Below are 14,769 nucleotides of genomic sequence, written 5' to 3' on the forward strand. Positions count from 1 at the left end.
CAGGGAAGCACCGCCTGACAATAAAGACAGCTCAGAAGTGAGAGGACAGACCAGTCCCCAGCCCCACCCACCAAACCCCAAGCACACAGCATGCCCTCAGGTTACAGGATAGTGAACAAAACACAAAACTCTGTTGTGGTAGTGATTGGTGGGGCAACAAACAGAAGCCAGGTTAGTCACAAAGTCTAGTCCAGAGATTGGTGAGAATAACTATTCAGATTCTGTTTAAGTTACTTTTAATTGTTTCACTATCAAATCAACAAACAGTAGGGAAGTTCAAGGTTTCAAGTAAGGGGAGTAGATCCTAACGCCTCCCTTTGCTCTTCAGAAAGAGTTACCTAGATCCAATCTTAAGAAAAAACAATGCATCTACAGGCTAAAGGAGTCAAGACTCATGACCCACAATAAGAATGAATGATCTTTTTAAAAGTAAAAAAATGCTATAACACAGTGAAACAAAACTGTAGGCAAACAGGAGAAGAAAGAAAACATAATATGTAAATAATAATCTAAACTAGGGAAAACAAAGCAAACAAGAAACAGGGAAATTTTTCCAAAGAGCTTTGAGTAATAAAATAAGTCAACAACAGCCCCTTAAATTTGACAGTATAAAAGCACAAATAGACAAAAAATACTATAATCTGAAAAGGCGAAATGCTTTTTCTTGGACTTCAAATAAGGATAAAAACAATATTATTAAATATAAGCAAGTTCAGAACAACAAAAAAACAAGTAAATAAGACTTAAAAGTAAGAAACTAAAGAGCACTGAAGAATTGATGCTTTTGAACTGTGGTGTTGGAGAAGACTCTTGAGAGTCCCTTGGACTGCAAGGCAATCCAGCCAGTCCATCCTGAAGGAAATCAGTCTTGAATATTCATTGGAAGGACTGATGCTGAAGCTGAAACTCCAATACTTTGGCCACCTGATGGGAAGAACTGACTCATTTGAAAAGACCCTGATGCTGGGAAAGATTGAGGGCAGGAGGAGAAGGGGATGACAGAGGATGAGATAGTTGGATGGCATCACCGACTCAATGGACATGAATTTGAGTAAACTCTGGAGTTGGTGATTGACAGGGAGGCCTGGTGTGCTACAGTCCACGGGTTGCAAAGAGCTGGACACGACTGAGCGACTGAACTGAACTGAAGAACAACAACAAAAAAGTAAATAAGACTTAAAAGTAAGAAACTAAATCAACTTACCTTTAGAGAAAGATTACGATCATCACAGTAGTGTAAAGGAGCATAGAGTACTTAAAGAAACACAGAGAAACTACTAATAGAGAGTAACCAAAATAGGCCACTAACAAATGTACAATTGGTGTCCCAAAAGAGAAATAACAAGTGGAACGAGAAAAGAATTGCAAGGATGTATTTATTACAAGACAGTATCCCTGAAATGAAGAACTAAATCTGCACAGTGAATGAATGTGAAAATTAGGCATCAGTTCAGATCAGATCAGTCGCTCAGTCGTGTCCGACTCTTTACGACCCCATGAATCACAGCATGCCAGGCCTCCCTGTCCATCACCAACTCCCAGAATTCACCCAAACTCATGTCCATCGAGTCAGTGATGCCATCCAGCCATCTCATCCTCTGTCGTCCCCTTCTCCTCCTGCCTCCAATCCCTCCCAGCATCAGAGTCTTTTCCAATGAGTCAACTCTTCGCATGAGGTGGCTAAAGTACTGGAGTTTCAGCTTCAGCATCAGTCTTTCCAGTGAACACCCAGGACTAGAATTCTTTAAATTGATACATGTTGCTGTTAAGTTAATGACTTCAAGAATGAAGAAATAATTATTGTGGCATCAGAAAAAACTAATTGGGACTTTCCTGCTTGTTCATGTGTCAAAACTCCACACTACCAATACAGGGGCCTGGGTTCAATCCCTCGTCAGCGAACTAGATCCACATGCCTCAATTTAAGAGTGCTCATGCCGCAACTTAAGATCCTGCATGCTGCAAGATCGGCAGTCTTTCATGCCGAAGACCCCATGTGCTGCAACTAAGACCCTGAAAGACCAAATAAATAAATTAAAAAGAAAAAGCTAATCACCCCCAAAGGGGATGGGGGGTAAGGGGAATCAGTCCTCAGACTTTGCATGTCAACATGTCATGAAAAGTGAAAGTGAAAGTCACTCAGTCGTGTCCGAATCTTTGTGACCTCATGGACAAATTCTCCAGGCCAGAATGCTGGAGTGCGTAGCTGTTCCCTTCTCCGAGGGATCTTCCCAACTCAGAGATCAAACCTGTGTCTCCTGCTTCCAGCGGCAGATTCTTCACTGTGGAGCCACTAGAGAAGCCCATATAGTTCTTCAGGAAAGAATAAAATAGCCACCTAAGATATTTTAAAGTAATTTTTAACAAGCACACATTTTTTAATATAAAAAAGGAAATTCCAGATCTTATAAACCTTTAATGAAGAAACTCCTTGATGAAATTCAGAAAAGAATCAAAATAAAGGACTCAAAATTGAAAAAGTCATGGTAAAGAGGGCTATGGTGAGCTCTGTATCCGTTTAAATGTAATGATACCAGAAAGCACGTGAATTATGGTTACAAAGCAGATTATAAATAGTATAAAAGTAACAATAACAGGAGTCAACAAATTTCCTGAAAGAAGGCCAAGTAGTAAATATTTTACTATTTATTGGGCTACATGGCCTCTGTCAAGACTATTTAATTTCACAGCTATAGGTCAAAAGCAAGACTACACAAAACCCCAAAAAACTGAGCATAACAATTGGACAAGTTATAGTGAAATTTTATTAACAAAAGCAAGCAGAAGGCCAGATTTGGTTGCAGTTCCCTAACTCTATGACAGAAGGGAGGGAAAAGTAAAGTGGTACAATAAAATCCCCATCTTCAGAGTGGCTGTTTAAAAACTGCCATCCAGAGACTTCTCAGGTGTTCAGTGGTTAAGAAGCTGTCTTGCAATGCGGAGCACTCAGCTTCCATCCCGGCTCTGGGAACTAGGATCCCACATGCTGTGGAGCAGCTAAGCCCATGAGCCACAATTAAAGAGTCCACGCACCACAGTTAGCTCCCCCATGATACAATGAAGATCCTGCATGCCAAATAAATAAATAAATATGAAAAAAATTACCATCTAAAATGGAAAATTTATCATGTTTTAAAATACACAAAATCCATCTTTAAATTTTATATATTTTTCTTTAAAGAGAACCTTTTATGAAAAATAACTTTTGGGGATTAAGAAATCCATCTAAAATTCATTTATTTCCTTGGTTTCACTTAAGTTTAATTTTATGTATTAGTTCAATTCAAATAAGGTTGAAAAACTTTACTTTAAAAAATTACTCACGGGTTCTTTTCTGCCACAGGATTAACGCCTTTCTTCACTGTTGTTCTTTAACTTTTTTATGACCACACCCCCAAAAATGAGTATGATTCTATTTCTTTAAAATGGTCATTGAAAAATATTTGGTTTCAAAAAATATTTATCCATTGATTTCACTTGGAACTGAAAACCTTCAGAGTATAAAATAAGCAGTTGTGTTACAATTATGATGTGCCTTGCAGGCTTCACATTCTCCAGATTTGACCTGTCAGAACCCTCTCTGCCTCTTCTCTGAGCTCCCTGCTGTTTTTCTATAAAGCGTTCACTATACCTTAAAATAAGCCACTGTTTTGCTTTTTCAGCTTATTCTCATTGGTCATCCCAGGTCAACTATCCTGATACTGTGTGATCCCCTCTCATATCATCTGACCCTAAAAATACATCCCTCCGAAGTCAAAGAATGTGTTTTTCTTTTCAAGTCATTTGGACAGGCATCCAATTCCTAAAGTATTGTAACTGATGGAAGTTGGGGCATGAAGACTACTTGTGTGAGAAAATCTTTCCATTAAGACCACTGTGTCTAGGCACCATTTTGCTCTAGTTTTACTCCTTTAGTTAGGAAAAATAAAAAAGAGAGCCCTTTCTCTGAAGGTAGAGGGCTGTTCATAGAACAGAGCTAAAATCAAAAGGGACTTCCCAGTTCTCTGAGAAAAGCAGCAACTGGAGCTTCATAAAAAAGTGCCAGTAACTCATAAACAACTCAGATATCTTTTACAAGGGAGATTGATTTTCAAAATGATAAATCTTTTGACTGATGCTTGTTTAAACATGAACTCAAACTGCCTGAACCCTTTATCAGACACTGTCTTTCAGGATAATTTCTTTTTTTAAATACTTGAAAAATCTTCCTATAATTCCAGGCATAGCTAGAGCACTTTGAACCAGATTGATAGCCATTAATTACATGCCAACCATTTAAATGTTAATACTTTTAATAACTTCTACCATACATTTGAACATGAATCTAAATATAATGGTTCAGGCCTAAAAGGAAAAAAAGAAAAGTGTTTTTTCACCCAAATAATCCCCACATACCTCATGAGTAATCTCATCTCAATAATCATTCATTTCTCTGAAAATTGCTTTCACTCTAACAGAACCAGATTTTTGTAGAAAAGAAAAAATAAATTCCCCGTACCGTGCCAATTACATCTGTGGCCCTCTGATCTCATCTTGGAACCGTGAATTGTAGATTGTAAATTTTTATGATAGGTATATTCTACTCAAGAATCATTCAAATACTTAAAAATAATTTTCTCTTGAAGAGAAAAGTCTATTCTGAACTTCAGATAGGATAATTCTCCCACACTCCTTAAATAGCAAGGTACATCATCAAACCCAAAGTGCCAAACACTCAGGGTCCCTACAGAAATAGTCATCGTGTTTGTTCAGCTGCACATAACCCCACCTATCTCAGCCCCATGCATGCCTGGTATATTTAGTAACCATTCAAGTTGCTTATCTTTCTTTAGCATAGTCCTTAATAATCCTAAGTAAGAAACTTCTGCCACTCTAAAAACGTATGGCCGTTTTGCTTCGAGTCAGTGAATCTTGTGGTTGGAGATTCTTTCACCCACGCTCTGACTCAGAGTTTATCACTTCTCCACAAAATTCCATGAAAGGAGTTTAGATAGGATATGAGACTATATTAGCAATGTAAGAATCACTGGCTGTCTGCATGCACAAGGATAGCATTGTGGTAATTACCCAATGGCAATATGAGAGGAAGAACGCCTGGGCCCATGGAGCCCCTTGCTCTGCTGCAGGATGTCTTGATTTTTGTATTTTGCCCAATGATGATATTGGTCAAGGAATGAATGAGGCTTATGGTAAATTTGTATTAATATACCCAAAATACTGGTAGGTGCTTTCTGGATTCCAAAGTAAAAGAATGAACCACTAAATACTTTCTAATCAAGCCTCAACAAATTTTGGTTCCAGGAAGATAAGGAGAAGTTGCTGTAATTTTTTTTTCAATTATGATTAAAGAAGGAAAATAAAAAGGAAAGTGGGTATTTAAACAGCAATATCCAAGATCTGAAAGTGAAAGTCACTCTGTCCTGTCCAACTTTTTGTGACCCCATGGACTGTATAGTCCATGGAATTCTCCAGGCAAGAATACTGGAGTGGGTAGTCTTTTCCCTTCTCCAGGGGATCTACCCAAGCTAGGGATTGAATCCAGGTCTCCTGCATTGCAGGCGGATTCTTCACCAGCTGAGCCACAAGGGAAGCCCAAGAATACTGGAGTGGGTAGCCTATTCAGCAGATCTTCCCCACCCAGGAATCAAACTGGGGTCAGCTGCATTGCAGGCAAATTCTTTACCAACTGAGCTATCAGGGAAGCCCCAGATCCAGCCAGTCCATCCTAAAGGAAATCAGTCCTGAATGTTCATTGGAAGGACTGATGTTGAAGCTGAAACTCCAATACTTCGGCCACCTGATGGGAAGAACTGACTCATTTGAAAAGACCCTGATGCTGGGAAAGATTGAAGGCAGAAGGAGAAAGGGACGACTGAGAATGAGATGGTTGGATGGCATCACCGACTCAATGGACATGAGTTTGAGTAAGCTCCTGGAATTGGTGATGGACAGGGAAGCCTGGTGTGCTACAGTCCATGGGGTTGCAAAGAGTTGGACACGACTGAGCGACTGAACTGAACTGAACTGACTGATCCGAGATCTAGATTTAATTCTGGAAGGAGTTTTAGACCCATCATTAAATATAGAAATGATTTACTGGGTAAGGTTGTAAGCTTGTCACATAGCAAGGTTTTAAGAAGATCCTCAGCAGTCTTTAGAAAACAACCATTTACTCTGGACTTAAAAATAATCTTCTTCTAAAAAATAAATAAATAATAATTATAAGTCCAGAAACTTCAGCATGTCTCCTTCATTAGTATTGATAGTCTGTCTAATATTATGGTTATAAGCATGGCCTCTGAGCCAGACCACCTGAGCTCAAATCTTGGCTGTGCCATTTATGAGCTTGGTCAAGTTATTTATGAGCTTGATCAAGCTGATCTTCTGGTGACTCTACTGCCTTGTTTGTAAAAGTATCCACCTCAAAAGACTGTTGTAAAAGTTAAATGTCTCAATTTAATGTGCCTGGCACATGGCAAGAACTACCTGTGATACCCACAATTTATTGCACATCTCACATTTCACTTCTCACCAGGATCAGATATTTTGCTTAAATCCAGTTTGTTTTATGTCTTTATAGATGTAAAGGTCTATTTACCATGGAAACCTGACCTAAAGGCAAAGAGAGGTGAATGATTAAATTCTGATATTCATTACATGTTCATTCATTTATGCATTCATTTATTCATCTCATGTATATTGAACATCTGTTATGAACCTTGTAGTGTGCAGGACCCTGAGGACACAAAAATAAATAAAATATAATCTTCAGGGAGCTCCAATACTTTGGCCACCTGATACAAGGAGCCAACTCATTGGAAAAGACCCTGATGCTGGGAAAGTCGAGGGCAAGAGGAAAAGGGGGCGACAGAGATTGACATGGTTGGATGGCATCACTGACTCAATGGACATGAGTTTGAGCAAACTCCAGGAGATAGTAAAGGACAGGGGAGCCTGGAGCGCTGCAGTTCATGGGGTCGCAAAGAGCTGGATGTGACATAGCGACTGAACAACAATATTCAAATCCTCAGGGAACAAGAACAAGTTATGTATACTACTAAAGCACATCAGTGTCGCATGTCTTATGGTAGAAGAATGAACAGAGCACAGTGGAGATATGAGTGAGGAAGGAAAAATGAATTCTACCCTGGAGAAGAGTTAGGAAAAGTGCCATTGAAGAAGGACCACTTCAGCTGAGTACTGAAAGACGAGCAAAGTTTCCCTGGGATCTGGGTCAGTTTGAGGACAGATTCTTCCATGTGCCCAGTTTGACAGAAGGAAAAAGGAACAAACCAGAGTTTCAAGACATGAGAGGGAAATCAGATGCAAAGAAGTAGGTCAAGCTGAATTGTCTGTCTCCCAAACGGTTGTCACAGGAGCCTGGTGGGCTACAGTCCATGGGTTTGCAAAACAGTTAGACACAACTTAGCAACTAAACAACAACAATGCAACATAATCCGTTTAGATAATTACTTGGAACTCAACATCTTTCGGAGAAGGCAATGGCACCCCACTCCGGTACTCTTGCCTGGAAAATCCCATGGGCGGAGGAGCCTGCTGGGCTGCAGTCCATGGGACTGCTAGAGTCAGACACGACTGAGCAACTTAGCAGCAGCAGCAGCAACATCTCTAAAGTGGGTAGGTGGGTGGTGAGTGGAGAGGTGTGCAGAGTGGAGAGATGTGGGGAGACTGTGTGTACCAGTGGGAATGTGCAGGTGGCCGTGTGTACTGGGGGGGAGGGGATGGGGAAAATGGAGGAGATGCATCAAGAGATAACCCATGAGAGGCAGACAGGATCGAGTTACACAGGGTCTTGGATGGCATCTGAAAGGTTTGATTTTATCCCTTAACCAAGAGAAGACTGAAAAGTTTTAACCAAGAAAGTAATGAATAGATTTCCTTTAGAATGTTCTCTTTGGCAGTAATTGGAGAACACTTGAAAAGAGATTAAGAGTAAAAAGATGGAAAAAACTCAGAGGCTTTTTAACACTAGATCATATGTCTTTAGTTCCAAGCTGCATTTACAGGCCCAAGGAACATTCATATACACTAACCAGAGCTGATGGCTCAGTTGGTAAAGAATTTGCCGGCAATCCAGGAGACCCGGGTTCAACCCCTGGATCAGGAAGATCCCCTGAAGAACAAAATGGCAACCCACTCCAGTCATCTTGACTGGGAAATTCCATGGACAGAGGAGCCTGGCAGGCTGCGGTCCATTGGATCACAAGCGTTGGACACAACTTAGCAACTGGACAACCACCACAACCAGAGTTCCAGACTCAGATTGCCCTGCAAACATCAGCAGAGCTCCGGAAGCTGAAGGCTTGCTCCCAACTTTAATACACATGGAGCATTTACGCTGTCAGACTTTCCAGATATTGAGGATACAGAGAGCAATAAAACATGAGCTCTGTTATTATCCTCCAAGTGGTCACAAACTAAGAAGAGAATGAGACATGTACAAAAATAATGTAATGTATGTAAGAGAGATACAAACAAACCACTAGGAAGGCTGGGGCAGAGGGGTGTTGAGAAGGGGATTACAGAGAAGCGGGCGTTTGAATTGAACCCAAGGTTCAAGAAAAATAAGAACATTTAAGGCAGATTTGTAACTGCCAAGACTCATAAATGTGACATCACTGCGGTGTAGTTTCAGGAAGGACTTCCAGTGAACTTCATATTTTGGTGATACTTTGTCACATGAGTCATCATGTGGTATAAGTCAAGAATAAAACTTTATCCTCAGGGAGCATCTAATATAATAATACCTCTTTTTTTTTTTTTTTGCTTCTTTTTAAAATTTTTTTTCTTTTTTTAAATTGAAGTATAATTAATTTACAATAATAAGTTAGTTTCAGGTGTACAGCACAGGGATTCTGTTAATATATACACAATTTTTTTCAGATTCTTTTCCCTCATCAAAATATTTAATATGGTTCCCTGTACTATGTAGTAGGTCCTTGTTGGTCATCTATTTTATGTATAGTAATGTGTATATGTTAACTCCAACTTCCTAATGTCTTCTTCCCCACTTTCCCCTTTGGAAACCATAAGTTTGTTTTCTATGCCTATGAGTCTTTTTCTGTTCTGTAAATAAGTTCCTTTGTATCTTTTTTTCTAGAACCCACATATAAGCAATGCCATATGATATTTGTTTTTCTCTGTCAGGCTTCCTTCTCTCAGTATGATAATTTCCATGTCCATCTATGTTGCTGCAAATGGCATTCTTTCTCTTTGTATATAGGTACTGTATCTTCTTTATGAATTCATCTGTTGATAGACATTTAGGTTGCTTCCATGTTCTCGTTATTGTAAATAGAGCTGCAGTGAACATTAGGGTGCATATATCTTTTCAAATTATAATTTTCTCCAGATATATGCCCAGGAGTAAGACTGCAGAAGCTTATGGTAATAATTGTTTATTTTCAGTTCAGTTCAATCGTCATGTCCGACTCTGCAACCCCATAGACTGCAGCATGCCAGGCCTCCCTGTCCATTACCAACTGCTGGAGTTTACTCAAACTCATGTCCTTTGAGTCGGTGATGCCATCCAACCATCTCATCCTCTTCATCCCCTTCTCCTGCCTTCAATCTTTCCCAGCATCAGGGTCTTTTCAAATGAGTCAGTTCTTCACATCAGGTGGCCAAAGTATTGGAGTTTCAGTTTCAGCATCAGTCCTTCCAATGAATATTCAGGACTGATTTCCTTCAGGATGGACTGGCTGGATCTTCTTGCAGTCCAAGGAACTCTCAAGAGTCTTCTCCAACACCACAGTTCAAAAGCATCAATTCTTCAGTGCTCAGCTTTCTTTATAGTCGAACTCTCACATCCATACATGACTGCTGGGAAAGCCATAACTTTGACTAGATGGACCTTCATTGGCAAAGTAATGTCTCTGCTTTTTTAATATGCTGTCTAAGTTGGTCATAGCTTTTCTTCCAAGGAGCAAGCATCTTATAATTTCACGGCTGCAGTCACCATCTGCAGTGATTTTGGAGCCCAAGAAAATAACTTCTCTCACTGTTTCCATTATTTCCCCATCTATTTGCCATGAAGTAATGGGACCAGATGCCATGATCTTAGTTTTATGAATGTTGAGGTTTAAGCCAACTTTTTACTCTCCTCTTTCACTTTCATAAGAGGCTCTTTAGTTCTTCTTTGCTTTCTGCCATAAGTGTGGTGCCATCTGTATATCTGAGGTTATTGATATTTCTCCCAGCAATCTTGATTCCAGCTTGTGCTTCATCCAGCCTGGTATTTCACATGATTCACTCTGCATCTAAGTTAAATAAGCAGGGTGACAATATACAGCCTTGATGTACTCCTTTCCCTATTTGGAACCAGTCTGTTGCTCCATGTCCAGTTCTAATTGATGCTTCTTGACCTGCAAATAGACTTTTTAGGAGGCAGGTCAGGTGGTCTGGTATTCCCCATCTGTTTAAGAATTTTCCACAGTTTTTTGTGATCCATACTGTAAAAAGCTTTCACATAGTCCATAAATCAGAAGTAGGTGTTTTTCTGGAACTCTCTTGCTTTTTTGATGTTCCAGTGAATGTTGGCAATTTGATCTCTGGTTCCTCTACCAAAATTCTTTATTTTGGTATACTATAAACATTCTACAAGCATTGCACACATTCTGCTAGTTTATCCCTACACTAACTCTACAAGGTTGGTCTTATTCTATCCATTTTGAGGTGAAAAAATGTATTAACAGAAAAGTAATGGAAAACAAGCCAAATAATGATAGTGGGTCCACCATGGTTTCATCTCACAGAGAAATTCACAACTGTTGCAGGCAGTTCTATCTAAGCCAGGACAGCATATTTTTCTTTCACTCTTCCTGCTCTGACAAGGTGATGCTAGGGTGGCAGAAAATGCCACCCCAAAATATGCCTCTTTGGCATAAGGATTATTTTTGAGCTGCAAGTGACTGACAAGAAGCAGATCTAAGAAAAGGTCTCTACCATCCTCCTCTCTGCACAAAAGCAGGACATAAATTTACAAAGGCACCCCTTCTCCGCTCCCTACCAGGAAGGGAAAAAGTTAATTGCTGAGGCAAGTTAGGCTCCTATCAGCCTGGAGAAGGCACCAGAGAGATCCACATAACAAACTCTACTAATCAGCTTTTCTCTACCATTCGTTTCCCATGTATTTGCCTTCCCACAATTTACTGCCCAGAAGCTCAAAGTCTTTTTCCTTTGTCATGTCACTTTCCCAAAAATGTAGTTAATGTCTCTTTGCTAAGATACTTCCCTATGTGCATGTTCACTCACGTCCAACTCTTTATGACCCCATGTACTGTAGTATTCAGAGTTCCTCTGTCCATGGGATTTCCCAGGCAAGAATATTGGAGTGAGTTGCCATTTCCTCCTCCAGGGCAATCTTTCCTGATGTAGGGGTCAAACCCACATCTCTTGCATTGCAGGTAGATGCTTTACTGCTGAGTCACTGGGGAAACCCTGCTAAAATACTAAAATAAAGTGTTAGTCCGTCAGTTGTATCCAACTCTATGCAACCCCATGGATTGTAAGCCAGCCAGATTCCTCTGTCCATGGAATTCTCCAGGCAAGACTACTGCAGTGAGTTGCCATTCCCTTCTCTGGGGGATCTTCCCCACCCAGGAATTGAGCCTACACTGTGGGTGGATTCTTACCGTCTAAGCCACAAGCCCAAATTCTACCAGCTGTCTGAGTTAAGCACCTCTGAATACTCTGAGTACTGTGTAATTGTGAAATGCATGCAAATAAACTTCTATTCCGTGTTAATTTGTGTTTTGTTTGTCCAATTTACAGAGCTCCAGCCAGAAAACCCAAGAGAATAGAACATGAAAAGAAATTTCCCCTCCCATGCAAGTACCCCAAGTCTGTTCAGAGGAGAGATCCAGAACTGTGGGATCATGAGTGGTCCATGGATAACAGGTTACTGAGGGCAAGTTGATCCTAAGAAGAGTGTAGCATTGATGCCCTCCTCATCCTAGTCCTTCCTTCCACTCTCTGGCGCCACTCTGATGATTCTACAGCCTTTATACCTTCCTCAGTTCAGTCAGTTCAGTCCAGTCCCTCTGTTGTGTCCGATTCTTTGTGACCCCATGGACTGTGGTGTGCCAGACCTCCCTGTCCATCACCAAGTCCCAGAGTTTACTCAAACTCATGTCCATTGAGTCAGTGATGCCATCCAACCATCTCATCCCCTGTTGTCCCCTTCTTCTCCTGCTTTCAATCTTTCCCAGCATCAGGATCTGTTCAAATAAGTCAGTTCTTCGAATCAGGTGGCCAAAGTACTGGAGTTTCAGCTCCAGGATCAGTCCTTCTGAAGAATATTCAGGACTGATTTACTTTAGGGTAGACTGCTTGGATCTCCTTGCAGTCCAAGGGACTCTCAAGAGTCTTCTCCAACACCACAGTTCAAAAGCATCAATTCTTCAGTGCTCAGCTTTCTTTACGGTCCAGCTCTCACACCCATACATGACCACTGGAAAAACCACACCAATTGCCCTTCTGCCATGTTCACCTAATGATCTCAGTCCCAGGCTTATATAGTCTTTATAAGTAAGCATAAGAAACTGCTTATGTGGGTGTTTGATTAGAGACTGGAAATGTCCCTGGGTTCAGGTAAAGGTAAGGCACAGATGGAAAGGGAAATACCCAGGTATCAGATTAATATTCAAAATAACCTTGCTACATGGGCTGTAGCCTAAAGAGGCAATTGTAGATCAGGGAAGGAAGAGCTAATTTAAACTTAGGAAATGTGTCGAAGCCAGACTGGGCTGAGATGGAAAAGAGGCATTTGGAGAGGAGCTAGAAGCTTGTGAATCTGAGGACTGGATGGGACTTTAGAGATCTTAGAGTCTGTCTTCCTGTCACCCTTGCATCTTGACCTGGTGTATAAGCAAAGATCCAGCTTGGACCACATGGAGCCCTGGAAGGAGGCCAACCTAACAAAAGATGTCCAGAAATGGTGGGAGAAGAGGAGGACTCAGAGAAATAGAAATCTGTGATTAACGAGTACTTCCTTTGATAAACAGAGCCAAAGTTAAAATTTTATTTAGTACATATTTCTTGTCCATTAAAGAGTCCATTCTCCCTCCTGTTGACCTGGGAGAGCCTAGGGAACAGATTGTTCTTAAGAATGTACTATTTTCTTGAACAGCTGATATTCCTTGCATTCCATCCACTCACAAGCACATTAGAGTTAGTGGGACTGCTCTGTCTTGCAGGGGAAGTTTCCTCTCAGTTGTAAATTACACATTTTTGGCTGACTATCATATCTACTAGACCACTAGCAAACTATTGAGAAAATCACTGTCAACTACAAATTGGCTCTTACCAAGAGCACTGCCAATGACTGAACAACAAAGGCATTTGCCATCTGCCTCCACGGAGATTGAACCCCATGCTGCTATAGCTGTTGACCTTCAACTACCCATGAGAGAGTTCAGGGTGGAGTGAGGCACCCTGTGCTCCAGGGAATCTGGTAGGATGGTTCTTTAGATAGTTGGATGTTTTTAGGAACAGATTTTATGATCTCAGTCTTTGCATCTCCTCATATCTAGAGAAGCACTAAATCCCTTCATGGTGGTATCAGATCCTCATGACCAACAAAAAACCTTTTGTAAAATGAGTGCTTCATGATATTGAACTCCCCCAACACCAAAACCTTATATATTGACTTTCCCCCACTGCCACTTTGGAGCAGTCTCTTAGAGCTATATGAGATGCTGCTTCCTGGGCTAGAGTCCTCATTTTGCCCCAAATAAAACTTAACTCACAACTCTCAAGTTGTACATGTTTTTTAGTTGACACCACTATTCCACCAGAATATACTATTAATATCGGTTAAATCTGTAAAATTACTTTTGAGTTCTGGGGAAGAATAGCCATATACAAATACACTCTTGGGGTGGAATTAAATCAGTAAACCACCCTTAGTTTATTGCTGCTGTTTTTGTTATTGTTCGGTTGCTAAGTTGTATCCAACTCTTTGTGACCCCATGGACTGTAGCCCACCAGGCTCCTCTCTCCCTGGGGCTCTCCAGGCAAAAATACTGCAGTGAGTTGCTGTTTCCTTCTCCAGTGGATCTTCCCAGACCAGGGATTGAACCCACATAACCGGAGTCTCCTGCATTAATAAGCAATTATTCACCACAGAGCTATGCAGGAGCTAGCAAACTTGAGATCCCCAAGGCCAAATCTGTGTGCCATCTGTTTTTGTAAATAAAATTGTTAGGGGAAGCACACTGACTGAAACCACCCATCCTGGCTGAAAGGTTGTTGCAGAACTGTGAAAGACACCGGTATTCTTGGCCTCCGGAGGAGAGGAGTTAAATCTGGGGCCAGATTTGATCACTCAGAGCTTTTGTGTAACAAAGGTTTATTAAAGTATAAGAGATAGAGAGAGCTCTGACATAGACATCAGAAGGGGTCAGAAAGAGTGCCCCCCTGCTAGTCTTTAGCTGGATGTTACACAGCTACTAGCAGTCTGCTAATTAGAGAAAGGAAACGTCTCAAAACTCAGAGACTGGCACCAACCCCTCACCCGCAGCATGCATTTTGGGATGACATTGGCACAAGGTGAGTTGTCCCAGGCCATAAAGTTGACACGAATCTTGAAGAAAGGCAGTTTTCCAAGTGAATACACAGTCTTATTAACATAGCTTAAGAAAACATTTTCATGAGTAAAACATACTGGTTTTCAAGTCGGTTCTGAGTCTTAGGCAAACCGACTTGAAGACAGAGTCTAGAGTAAATACATAGTTTATTAGCATAGCT

At 40.8% G+C, this 14,769-nt stretch overlaps 1 long non-coding RNA gene across 1 annotated transcript in view; it reads right to left on the bottom strand.

The window, feature by feature from the left end:
• Positions 1-2,747: 2,747 nt before the first annotated feature.
• LOC104970784 (uncharacterized) overlaps positions 2,748-14,769 on the bottom strand; it is a 37,200-nt gene continuing 25,178 nt past the window's right edge. The window contains exon 2 of the long non-coding RNA XR_001498050.3: positions 2,748-3,066. This is a non-coding gene — a long non-coding RNA (uncharacterized lncRNA). The remainder of the gene's footprint in view (positions 3,067-14,769) is intronic.

Source organism: Bos taurus, chromosome 1, assembly GCF_002263795.3.
Source record: "Bos taurus isolate L1 Dominette 01449 registration number 42190680 breed Hereford chromosome 1, ARS-UCD2.0, whole genome shotgun sequence".
NCBI lineage: Eukaryota > Metazoa > Chordata > Mammalia > Artiodactyla > Bovidae > Bos > Bos taurus.